Raw genomic sequence first — 13,747 nt, forward strand, 5'->3', positions numbered from 1 at the left:
TCGGATGCTAGTCCTCCTTTCATGCAGAATCTTAAGCTCTTAGCTCATGTCCAAGGCACCAATTCCAGCTAAAAAGTCAATAATCGATACCCAAAACTTGAATTGGATTACTTCTTACTGGCTATTACATCAACTTAGATGCTTCATCTGTTCCTACTATGGTGATTTTAGTGTCTCCGCATACCACAGCTAGCGACATAGCTTTGCAGACGATAAGTACAACCGTTTCAGAGAGAAGAGCGGCTAATGTGACGATATGGCTGTAAGTCGATTCGATAACAAATGAGGAAAACGGACGGATTTCTCAGGTTTTTACTACATATGAACACTTTTCACATCCTCCCGTTCAACTCGCCTGCTAGTCCTCCTTTCATGCAGAATCTTAAGGTCCTAGCTCATGTCCAAGGCACCAAAGCCAGCAAAAAGGTCAATATTCAATACCTAAAACTTGAATTGTACTACTTCTTACTGGCTATTACATCAACTTAGAAGCTTCATCTGTGTTCTACTACGGTGATTTTAGTTTCTCCGCATACCGCAGCACGCGACATGGTTTTGCAGACGATAAGTACAACCGTTTCAGAGAGAAGAGCGGCCAATCTGACGATCTGGCTTTAAGTCGATTCGATAACAAATGACGAAAACGGACGGATTTCTCAGGTTTTTACTACATATGAACACTTTTCACATTCTCCCGTGCAACTTGGCTGCTAGTCCTCCTTTCATGCAGAATCTTAAGGTCCTAGCTCATGTCCAAGGCACCAAAGCCAGCTAAAAAGTCAATAATCAATACCTAAAACTTGAATTGTACTACTTCTTACTGGCTAATACATCAACTTAGAAGCTTCATCTGTGTTCTACTACGGTGCTTTTAGTTTCTCCGCATACCGCAGCACGCGACATAGTTTTGCAGACCATAAGTACAACCGTTTCAGAGAGAAGAGCGGCCAGTGTGACGATGTGGCTTTAAGTCGATTCGATAACAAATGACGAAAACGGACGGATGTCTCAGGTTTTTACTACATATGAACACTTTTCACATTCTCCCGTGCAACTCGGCTGCTAGTCCTCCTTTCATGCAGAAACTTAAGGTCCTAGCTCATGTCCAAGGCACCAAAGCCAGCTAAAAAGTCAATAATCGATTCCTAAAACTTGAATTGTACTACTTCTTACTTGATATTACATCAACTTAGAAGCTTCATCTGTGTTCTACTGTGGAGCTTTTAGTGTCTCCGAATACCGCAGCACGCGACATAGCTTTGCAGACGATAAGTACAACCGTTTCAGAGAGCAGAGCGGCCAATGTGACGATCTGGCTTTAAGTCGATTCGATAACAAATGATGAAAACGGACGGATTTCTCAGGTTTTTACTACATATGAACACTTTTCACATTCTCCCGTGCAACTCGGCTGCTAGTCCTCCTTTCATGCAGAATCTTAAGGTCCTAGCTCATGTCCAAGGCACCAAAGCCAGCTAAAAAGTCAATAATCAATACCTAAAACTTGAATTGTACTACTTCTTACTGGCTATTACATCAACTTAGAAGCTTCATCTGTGTTCTACTGTGGTGCTTTTAGTGTCTCCACATACCGCAGCAGGCGACATAGTTTTGCAGACGATAAGTACAACCGTATCAGAGAGAAGAGCGGCCAATGTGACGATCTGGCTTTAAGTCGATTCGATAACAAATGACGAAAACGGACGGATTTCTAAGGTTTTTACTACATACGAACACTTTTCACATTCTCCCGTGCAACTCGGCTGCTACTCCTCCTTTCATGCAGAATGTTTAGGTCCTAGCTCATCTCCAAGGCACCAAAGCCAGCTAAAAAGTCAATAATCGATACCTAAAACTTGAATTGTACTACTTCTTACTGGCTATTACATCAACTTAGAAGCTTCATCTGTGTTCTACTGTGGTGCTTTTAGTGTCTCCGCATACCGCAGCAGGCGACATAGCTTTGCAGACGATAAGTACAACCGTTTCAGAGAGAAGAGCGGCCAATGTGACGATCTGGCTTTAAGTCGATTCGATAACAAATGACGAAAACGGACGGATGTCTCAGGTTTTTCCTGCATATGAACACTTTTCACATTCGCCCGTGCAACTCGGCTGCTAGTTCTCCTTTCATGCAGAATCTTAAGGTCCTAGCTCATGTCCAAGGCACCAAAGCCAGCTAAAAAGTCAATAATCGATACCTAAAACTTGAATTGTACTACTTCTTACTGGCTATTACATTAACTTAGAAGCTTCATCTGTGTTCTACTATGGTGCTTTTAGTGTCTCCGCATACCGCAGCACGCGACATAGCTTTGTAGACGATAAGTACAACCGTTTCAGAGAGAAGAGCGGCCAATGTGACGATATGGTTTTAAGTCGATTCGATAACAAATGACGAAAACGGACGGATTTCTCAGGTTTTTATTACATATGAACACTTTTCACATTCTCCTTTGCAACTCGGATGCTAGTCCTCCTTTCATGCAGAATCTTAAGCTCTTAGCTCATGTCCAAGGCACCAATTCCAGCTAAAAAGTCAATAATCGATACCCAAAACTTGAATTGGATTACTTCTTACTGGCTATTACATCAACTTAGATGCTTCATCTGTTCCTACTTTGGTGATTTTAGTGTCTCCGCATACCACAGCTAGCGACATAGCTTTGCAGACGATAAGTACAACCGTTTCAGAGAGAAGAGCGGCTAATGTGACGATATGGCTGTAAGTCGATTCGATAACAAATGAGGAAAACGGACGGATTTCTCAGGTTTTTACTACATATGAACACTTTTCACATCCTCCCGTTCAACTCGCCTGCTAGTCCTCCTTTCATGCAGAATCTTAAGGTCCTAGCTCATGTCCAAGGCACCAAAGCCAGCAAATTGGTCAATATTCAATACCTAAAACTTGAATTGTACCACTTCTTACTGGCTATTACATCAACTTAGAAGCTTGATCTGTGTTCTACTATGGTGCTTTTAGTGTCTCCGCATACCGCAGCACGCGACATAGCTTTGCAGACGATAAGTACAACCGTTTCAGAGAGAAGAGCGGCCAATTTGACGATCTGGCTTTAAGTCGATTCGATAACAAATGACGAAAACGGACGGATGTCTCAGGTTTTTCCTGCATATGAACTCTTTTCACATTCTCCCGTGCAACTCGGCTGCTAGTCCTCCTTTCATGCAGAAACTTAAGGTCCTAGCTCATGTCCAAGGCACCAAAGCCAGCTAAAAAGTCAATAATCGATTCCTAAAACTTGAATTGTACTACTTCTTACTGGATATTACATCAACTTAGAAGCTTCATCTGTGTTCTACTGTGGTGCTTTTAGTGTCTCCGCATACCGCAGCACGCGACATAGAATTGCAGACGATAAGAACAACCGTTTCAGAGAGAAGAGCGGCCAGTGTGACGATCTGGCTTTAAGTCGATTCGATAACAAATGATGAAAACGGACGGATTTCTCAGGTTTTTACTACATATGAACACTTTTCACATTCTCCCGTGCAACTCGGCTGCTACTCCTCCTTTCATGCAGAATGTTTAGGTCCTAGCTCATGTAAAAGGCACCAAAGCCAGCTAAAAAGTCAATAATCGATACCTAAAACTTGAATTGTACTACTTCTTACTGGCTATTACATCAACTTAGAAGCTTCATCTGTGTTCTACTGTGGTGCTTTTAGTGTCTCCGCATACCGCAGCAGGCGACATAGCTTTGCAGACGATAAGTACAACCGTTTCAGAGAGAAGAGCGGCCAATGTGACGATCTGGCTTTAAGTCGATTCGATAACAAATGACGAAAACGGACGGATGTCTCAGGTTTTTCCTGCATATGAACACTTTTCACATTCTCCCGTGCAACTCGGCTGCTAGTTCTCCTTTCATGCAGAATCTTAAGGTCCTAGCTCATGTCCAAGGCACCAAAGCCAGCTAAAAAGTCAATAATCGATACCTAAAACTTGAATTGTACTACTTCTTACTGGCTATTACATCAACTTAGAAGCTTCATCTGTGTTCTACTGTGGTGCTTTTAGTGTCTCCGCATACCGCAGCAGGCGACATAGCTTTGCAGACGATAAGTACAACCGTTTCAGAGAGAAGAGCGGCCAATGTGACGATCTGGCTTTAAGTCGATTCGATAACAAATGACGAAAACGGACGGATGTCTCAGGTTTTTCCTGCATATGAACACTTTTCACATTCTCCCGTGCAACTCGGCTGCTAGTTCTCCTTTCATGCAGAATCTTAAGGTCCTAGCTCATGTCCAAGGCACCAAAGCCAGCTAAAAAGTCAATAATCGATACCTAAAACTTGAATTGTACTACTTCTTACTGGCTATTACATTAACTTAGAAGCTTCATCTGTGTTCTACTATGGTGCTTTTAGTGTCTCCGCATACCGCAGCACGCGACATAGCTTTGTAGACGATAAGTACAACCGTTTCAGAGAGAAGAGCGGCCAATGTGACGATATGGTTTTAAGTCGATTCGATAACAAATGACGAAAACGGACGGATTTCTCAGGTTTTTATTACATATGAACACTTTTCACATTCTCCTTTGCAACTCGGATGCTAGTCCTCCTTTCATGCAGAATCTTAAGCTCTTAGCTCGTGTCCAAGGCACCAATTCCAGCTAAAAAGTCAATAATCGATACCCAAAACTTGAATTGGATTACTTCTTACTGGCTATTACATCAACTTAGATGCTTCATCTGTTCCTACTTTGGTGATTTTAGTGTCTCCGCATACCACAGCTAGCGACATAGCTTTGCAGACGATAAGTACAACCGTTTCAGAGAGAAGAGCGGCTAATGTGACGATATGGCTGTAAGTCGATTCGATAACAAATGAGGAAAACGGACGGATTTCTCAGGTTTTTACTACATATGAACACTTTTCACATCCTCCCGTTCAACTCGCCTGCTAGTCCTCCTTTCATGCAGAATCTTAAGGTCCTAGCTCATGTCCAAGGCACCAAAGCCAGCAAAAAGGTCAATATTCAATACCTAAAACTTGAATTGTACCACTTCTTACTGGCTATTACATCAACTTAGAAGCTTGATCTGTGTTCTACTATGGTGCTTTTAGTGTCTCCGCATACCGCAGCACGCGACATAGCTTTGCAGACGATAAGTACAACCGTTTCAGAGAGAAGAGCGGCCAATTTGACGATCTGGCTTTAAGTCGATTCGATAACAAATGACGAAAACGGACGGATTTCTCAGGTTTTTACTACATATGAACTCTTTTCACATTCTCCCGTGCAACTCGGCTGCTAGTCCTCCTTTCATGCAGAAACTTAAGGTCCTAGCTCATGTCCAAGGCACCAAAGCCAGCTAAAAAGTCAATAATCGATTCCTAAAACTTGAATTGTACTACTTCTTACTGGATATTACATCAACTTAGAAGCTTCATCTGTGTTCTACTGTGGTGCTTTTAGTGTCTCCGCATACCGCAGCACGCGACATAGAATTGCAGACGATAAGAACAACCGTTTCAGAGAGAAGAGCGGCCAATGTGACGATGTGGCTTTAAGTCGATTCGATAACAAATGACGAAAACGGACGGATGTCTCAGGTTTTTACTGCATATGAACACTTTTCACATTCTCCCGTGCAACTCGGCTGCTAGTCCTCCTTTCATGCAGAAACTTAAGGTCCTAGCTCATGTCCAAGGCACCAAAGCCAGCTAAAAAGTCAATAATCGATTCCTAAAACTTGAATTGTACTACTTCTTACTTGATATTACATCAACTTAGAAGCTTCATCTGTGTTCTACTGTGGTGCTTTTAGTGTCTCCGAATACCGCAGCACGCGACATAGCTTTGCAGACGATAAGTACAACCGTTTCAGAGAGAAGAGCGGCCAGTGTGACGATCTGGCTTTAAGTCGATTCGATAACAAATGATGAAAACGGACGGATTTCTCAGGTTTTTACTACATATGAACACTTTTCACATTCTCCCGTGCAACTCGGCTGCTACTCCTCCTTTCATGCAGAATGTTTAGGTCCTAGCTCATGTAAAAGGCACCAAAGCCAGCTAAAAAGTCAATAATCGATACCTAAAACTTGAATTGTACTACTTCTTACTGGCTATTACATCAACTTAGAAGCTTCATCTGTGTTCTACTGTGGTGCTTTTAGTGTCTCCGCATACCGCAGCAGGCGACATAGCTTTGCAGACGATAAGTACAACCGTTTCAGAGAGAAGAGCGGCCAATGTGACGATCTGGCTTTAAGTCGGTTCGATAACAAATGACGAAAACGGACGGATGTCTCAGGTTTTTCCTGCATATGAACACTTTTCACATTCTCCCGTGCAACTCGGCTGCTAGTTCTCCTTTCATGCAGAATCTTAAGGTCCTAGCTCATGTCCAAGGCACCAAAGCCAGCTAAAAAGTCAATAATCGATACCTAAAACTTGAATTGTACTACTTCTTACTGGCTATTACATTAACTTAGAAGCTTCATCTGTGTTCTACTATGGTGCTTTTAGTGTCTCCGCATACCGCAGCACGCGACATAGCTTTGTAGACGATAAGTACAACCGTTTCAGTGAGAAGAGCGGCCAATGTGACGATCTGGTTTTAAGTCGATTCGAGTATAAATGACGAAAACGGACGGATTTCTCAGGTTTTTATTACATATGAACACTTTTCACATTCTCCTTTGCAACTCGGCTGCTAGTCCTCCTTTCATGCAGAATCTTAAGCTCTTAGCTCATGTCCAAGGCACCAATTCCAGCTAAAAAGTCAATAATCGATACCCAAAACTTGAATTGGATTACTTCTTACTGGCTATTACATCAACTTAGATGCTTCATCTGTTCCTACTATGGTGATTTTAGTGTCTCCGCATACCACAGCTAGCGACATAGCTTTGCAGACGATAAGTACAACCGTTTCAGAGAGAAGAGCGGCTAATGTGACGATATGGCTGTAAGTCGATTCGATAACAAATGAGGAAAACGGACGGATTTCTCAGGTTTTTACTACATATGAACACTTTTCACATCCTCCCGTTCAACTCGGCTGCTAGTCCTCCTTTCATGCAGAATCTTAAGGTCCTAGCTCGTGTCCAAGGCACCAAAGCCAGCTAAAAGGTCAATATTCAATACCTAAAACTTGAATTGTACCACTTCTTACTGGCTATTACATCAACTTAGAAGCTTGATCTGTGTTCTACTATGGTGCTTTTAGTGTCTCCGCATACCGCAGCACGCGACATTGTTTTGCAGACGATAAGTACAACCGTTTCAGAGAGAAGAGCGGCCAATTTGACGATCTGGCTTTAAGTCGATTCGATAACAAATGACGAAAACGCACGGATTTCTCAGGTTTTTACCACATATGAACACTTTTCACATTCTCCCGTGCAACTCGGCTGCTAGTCCTCCTTTCATGCAGAAACTTAAGGTCCTAGCTCATGTCCAAGGCACCAAAGCCAGCTAAAAAGTCAATAATCGATTCCTAAAACTTGAATTGTACTACTTCTTACTGGATATTACATCAACTTAGAAGCTTCATCTGTGTTCTACTTTGGTGCTTTTAGTGTCTCCGAATACCGCAGCACGCGACATAGCTTTGCAGACGATAAGTACAACCGTTTCAGAGAGCAGAGCGGCCAATGTGACGATCTGTCTTTAAGTCGATTCGATAACAAATGATGAAAACGGACGGATTTCTCAGGTTTTTACTACATATGAACACATTTCACATTCTCCCGTGCAACTCGGCTGCTAGTCCTCCTTTCATGCAGAATCTTAAGGTCCTAGCTCATGTCCAAGGCACCAAAGCCAGCTAAAAAGTCAATAATCAATACCTAAAACTTGAATTGTACTACTTCTTACTGGCTATTACATCAACTTAGAAGCTTCATGTGTGTTCTACTACGGTGGTTTTAGTTTCTCCGCATACCGCAGCACGCGACATAGTTTTGCAGACGATAAGTACAACCGTTTCAGAGAGAAGAGCGGCCAATGTGACGATCTGGCTTTAAGTCGATTCGATAACAAATGACGAAAACGGATGGATGTCTCAGGTTTTTGCTACATATGAACACTTTTCACATTCTCCCGTGCAACTCGGCTGCTAGTCCTCCTTTCATGCAAAATCTTAAGGTCCTAGCTCATGTCCAAGGCACCAAAGCCAGATAAAAGGTCAATATTCAGTACCTAAAACTTGAATTGTCCTACCTCTTACTGGCTAGTACATCAACTTAGAAGCTTCTTCTCTGTTCTACTATGGTGCTTGTAGTGTCTCAGCATACCGCAGCACGCGACATAGCTTTGCAGACGATAAGTACAACCGTTTCAGAGAGAAGAGCGGCCAATGTGTCGATCTGCCTTTAAGTCGATTCGATAACAAATGACGAAAACGGACGGATTTCTCAGGTTTTTACTACATATGAAAACTTTTCACATTCTCCCGTGCAACTCGGCTGGTAGTCCTCCTTGCATGCAGAATCTTAAGGTCCTAGCTCATGTCCAAGGCACCAAAGCCAGCTAAAAAGTCAATAATCGATACCCAAAACTTGAATTGGATTACTTCTTATTGGCTATTACATCAACTTAGATGCTTCATCTGTTTCCTACTATGGTGCTTTTAGTGTCTCCACATACCGCAGCACGCAACATAGCTTTGCAGACAATAAGTACAACCGTTTCAGAGAGAAGAGCGGCCAATGTGACGATCTGGCTTTAAGTCGATTCGATAACAAATGACGAAAACGGACGGATTTCTAAGGTTTTTACTACATACGAACACTTTTCACATTCTCCCGTGCAACTCGGCTGCTACTCCTCCTTTCATGCAGAATGTTTAGGTCCTAGCTCATGTCCAAGGCACCAAAGCCAGCTAAAAAGTCAATAATCGATACCTAAAACTTGAATTGTACTACTTCTTACTGGTTATTACAACAACTTAGAAGCTTCATCTGTGTTCTACTGTGGTGCTTTTAGTGTCTCCGCATACCGCAGCACGCGACATAGCTTTGGAGACGAGAAGTACAACCGTTTCCGAGAGCAGAGCGGGCAATGTGACGACCTGGCTTTAAGTCGATTCGATAACAAATGACGAAAACGGACGGATTTCTCAGGTTTTTACTACATATGAACACTTTTCACATTCTCCACTGCAACTCGGCTGCCAGTCCTCCTTTCATGCAGAATCGTAAGGTTCTAGCTCATGTCCAAGGCACCAAAGCCAGCTAAAAAGTCAATAGTCGATACCTAAAACTTGAAATGGACTACTTCTTACTGGCTATTACATCAACTTAGAAGCTTCATCTGTGTTCTACTATAATGCTTTTCCTGTTTCCGCCTACGGCAACACGCGACATAGCTTTGCAGACGATAAGTACAAGCGATTCCGATAGCAGAACGGCCAATGTGACGTTCTGGCTTTAAGTCTATTCGATAACAAATGACGAAAACGGACGGATTTCTCTGGTTTTTACTACATATGAACACTTTTCACATTCTCCCCTGCAACTCGGCTGCTAGTCCTCCTTTCATGCAGAATCTTAAGGTCCTAGCTTATGTCCAAGGCACCAAAGCCAGCTAAAAAGTCAATAATCGATACCTAAAACTTGAATGCTACTACTTCTTACTGGCTATTACATCAACTTAGAAGCTTCATCTGTGTTCTACTATGTTGCTTTTAGTGTCTCCACATACCACAGCACGCGACATAGCTTTGCAGACGATAAGTACAACCGTTTCAGAGAGAAGAGCGGCCAATGTGACGATCAGGCTTTAAGTCGATTCGATAGCAAATGACGAGAACGGACAGATTTCTAAGTTTTTTACTACATATGAACACATTTCACATTCTCCCGTGCAACTCGGCTGCTAGTCCGCCTTTCATGCAGAATGTTAAGGTCCTAGCTCATGTCCAAGGCACCAAAGCCAGCTAAAAAGTCAATAATCCATACCTAAAACTTGAATTGTACTACTTCTTACTGGCTATTACATCAACTTAGAAGCTTCATCTCTGTTCTACTATGGTGCTTTTAGTGTCTCCGCATACCGCAGCACGCGACATAGCTTTGCAGACGATAAGTACAACCGTTTCAGAGAGAAGAGCGGCCAATGTGACGATCTGGCTTTAAGTCGATTCGATAACAAATGACGAAAACGGACGGATTTTTCGGGTTTTCACTACATATGAACACTTTTCACATTCTCCCATGCAAATCGGCTGCTAGTCCTCCTTTCATGAAGAATGTTAAGGTCCTAGCTCATGTCCAAGGCACCAAAGCCAGCTAAAAATTCAATAATCGATACCTAAAACGTGAATTGGATTACTTCTTACTGGCTATTACATCAACTTAGATGCTTCATCTGTGTTCTACTATGGTGATTTTAGTGTCTCCGCTTACCGCAGCACGCGACATAGCATTGCAGACGATAAGTACAACCGTTTCAGAGAGAAGAGCGGCCAATGTGACGATCTGGCTTTAAGTCGACTCGATAACAAATGACGAAAATGGACGGAATTCTAAGGTTTTTACTACATATGAACACTTTTCACATTTTCCCATGCAACGCGGCTGCTAGACCTCCTTTCATGCAGAATGATAAGGTCCTAGCTCATGTCCAAGGCACCAAAGCCAGCTAAAAAGTCAATAATCGATACCTAAAACTTGAAATGGACTACTTCTTACTGGCTATTACATCAACTTAGAAGCTTCAACTGTGTTCTACTATGATGCTTTTCCTGTTTCCGCCTACGGCAACACGCGACATAGCTTTGCAGACGATAAGTACAAGCGTTTCCGAGAGCAGAACGGCCAATGTGACGATCTGGCTTTAAGTCGATTCGATAACAAATGACGAAAACGGACGGATTTCTCTGGTTTTTACTACATATGAAAATTTTTCACATTCTTCCCTGCAACTCGGCTGCTAGTCCTCCTTTCATGCAGAATCTTAAGGTCCTAGCTCATGTCCAAGCCACCAAAGCCAGGTAAAAAGTCAATAATCGATACCTAAAACTTGAATTGTACTACTTCTTACTGGCTATTACATCAACTTAGAAGCTTCATCTGTGTTCTACTATGGTGAGTGCAGTGTCTCCGGATACCGCAGCACGCGACATAGCTTTGCAGACGATAAGTACAAGCGTTTCGGAGAGAAGAGCGGCCAATGTGACGATCTGGCTTTAAGTCGATTCGATAACAAATGACGAAAATGGACGGATTTCTAAGGTTTTTACTACATATGATCACTTTTCACATTCTCCCATGCAACTCGGCTGCTAGTCCAACTTTCATGCAGAATCTTAAGGTCCTACCTCATGTCCAAGGTACCAAAGCCAGCTAAAAAGTCAATAATCGATACCTAAAACTTGAATTGTACTACTTCTGACTGGCTATTACATCAACTTAGAAGCTTCATCTGTGTTCTACTATGGTGCTTTTAGTGTCTCAGCATAACGCAGCACGCGACATAGCTTTGCAAACGACAAGTACAAGCGTTTCAGAGAGAAGAGCGGCCAATGTGACGATCTGGCTTTAAGTCGATTCGATAACAAATGACGAAAACGGACGGATTTCTCGGGTTTTCACTACATATGAACACTTTTCACATTCTCCCATGCTAATCGGCTGCTAGTCCTCCTTTCATGAAGAATGTTAAGGTCCTAGCTCATGTCCAAGGCACCAAAGCCAGCTAAAAGGTCAATATTCAATACCTAAAACTTGAATTGTACTACTTCTTCCTGGCTATTACGTCAACTTAGAAGCTTCATCTCTGTTCTACTATGGTGCTTTTAGTGTCTCCGCATACCGCAGCACGCGACATAGCTTTGCAGACGATAAGTACAACCGTTTCAGAGAGAAGAGCGGCCAATGTGACGATGTGGCTTTAAGTCGATTCGATAACGAATGACGAAAACGGACGGATGTCTCAGGTTTTTACTACATATGAACACTTTTCACATTCTCCCGTGCAACTCTATTGCTAGTCCTCCTTTCATGCAGAATATTAAGGTCCTAGCTCATGTCCAAGGCACCAAAGCCAGCTAAAAAGTCAATAGTCGATACCCAAAACTTGAATTGGATTACTTCTTACTGGCTATTATATCAACTTAGATGCTTCATCTGTTTCCTACTATGGTGCTTTTAGTGTCTCCACATACCGCAGCACGCAACATAGCTTTGCAGACGATAAGTACAACCGTTTCAGAGAGAAGAGCGGCCAATGTGACGATCTGGCTTTAAGTCGATTCGATAACAAATGACGAAAACGGACAGATTTCTAAGGTTTTTACTACATATGAACACTTTTCACATTCTCCCGTGCACCTCGGCTGCTAGTCCTCCTTTCATGCAGAATGTTAAGGTCCTAGCTCATGTCCAAGGCACCAAAGCCAGCTAAAAAGTCAATAATCGATACCTAAAACTTGAATTGTACTACTTCTTACCTGCTATTACATGAACTTAGAAGCTTCATCTGTGTTCTACTATGGTGATTTTAGTGTCTCCGCATACCGCAGCACGCGACATAGCTTTGCAGACGATAAGTACAACCGTTTCAGAGAGAAGAGCGGCCAATGTGACGATCTGGCTTTAAGTCGATTCGATAACAAATGACGAAAACGGACGGATTTCTCAGGTTTTTATTACATATGAACACTTTTCACATTCTCCCGTGCCACTCGATTGCTAGTCCTCCTTTCATGCAGAATATTAAGGTCCTAGCTCATGTCCAAGGCACCAAGGCCAGCTAAAAAGTCAATAATCGATACCTAAAACTTGAATGCTACTACTTCTTACTGGCTATTACATCAACTTAGAAGCTTCATCTGTGTTCTACTATGGTGCTTTTAGTGTCTCAGCATACCGCAGCACGCGACATAGCTTTGCAGACGATAAGTACAACCGTTTCAGAGAGAAGAGCGGCCAATGTGACGATCTGGCTTTAAGTCGATTCGATAACAAATGACGAAAACGGACGGATTTCTCAGGTTTTTACTACATATGAACACTTTTCACATTCTCCCATGCAACTCGGCTGCTAGTCCTCCTTTCATGCAGAATCTTAAAGTCCTAGCTCATGTCCAAGGTACCAAAGCCAGCTAAAAAGTCAATAATCGATACCTAAAACTTGAATTGTACTACTTCTGACTGGCTATTACATCAACTTAGAAGCTTCATCTGTGTTCTACTATGGTGCTTTTAGTGTCTCCGCATACCGCAGCACGCGACACAGCTTTGCAGACGATAAGTACAAGCGTTTCAGAGAGAAGAGCGGCCAATGTGACGATCTGGCTTTAAGTCGATTCGATAACAAATGACGAAAACGGACGTATTTCTAAGGTTTTTACTACATACGAACACTTTTCACATTCTCCCGTGCAACTCGGCTGCTAGTCCTCCTTTCATGCAGAATGTTAAGGTCCTAGCTCATGTCCAAGGCACCAAAGCCAGCTAAAAAGTCAATAATCGATACCTAAAACTTGAATTGTACTACTTCTTACTGGCTATTACATCAACTTAGAAGCTTCATCTGTGTTCTACTGTGGTGCTTTTAGTGTCTCCGCATACCGAAGCAGGCGACATAGCTTTGCAGACGATAAGTACAACCGATTCAGAGAGAAGAGCGGCCAATGTGACGATCTGGCATTAAGTCGATTCGATAACAAATGACGAAAACGGACGGATGTCTCAGGTTTTTCCTGCATATGAACACTTTTCACATTCTCCCGTGCAACTCGGCTGCTAGTTCTCCTTTCAT

The sequence above is a fragment of the Schistocerca gregaria genome, unplaced genomic scaffold (genome assembly GCF_023897955.1).
Source record: "Schistocerca gregaria isolate iqSchGreg1 unplaced genomic scaffold, iqSchGreg1.2 ptg000327l, whole genome shotgun sequence".
Classification (NCBI taxonomy): Eukaryota; Metazoa; Arthropoda; class Insecta; order Orthoptera; family Acrididae; genus Schistocerca; species Schistocerca gregaria.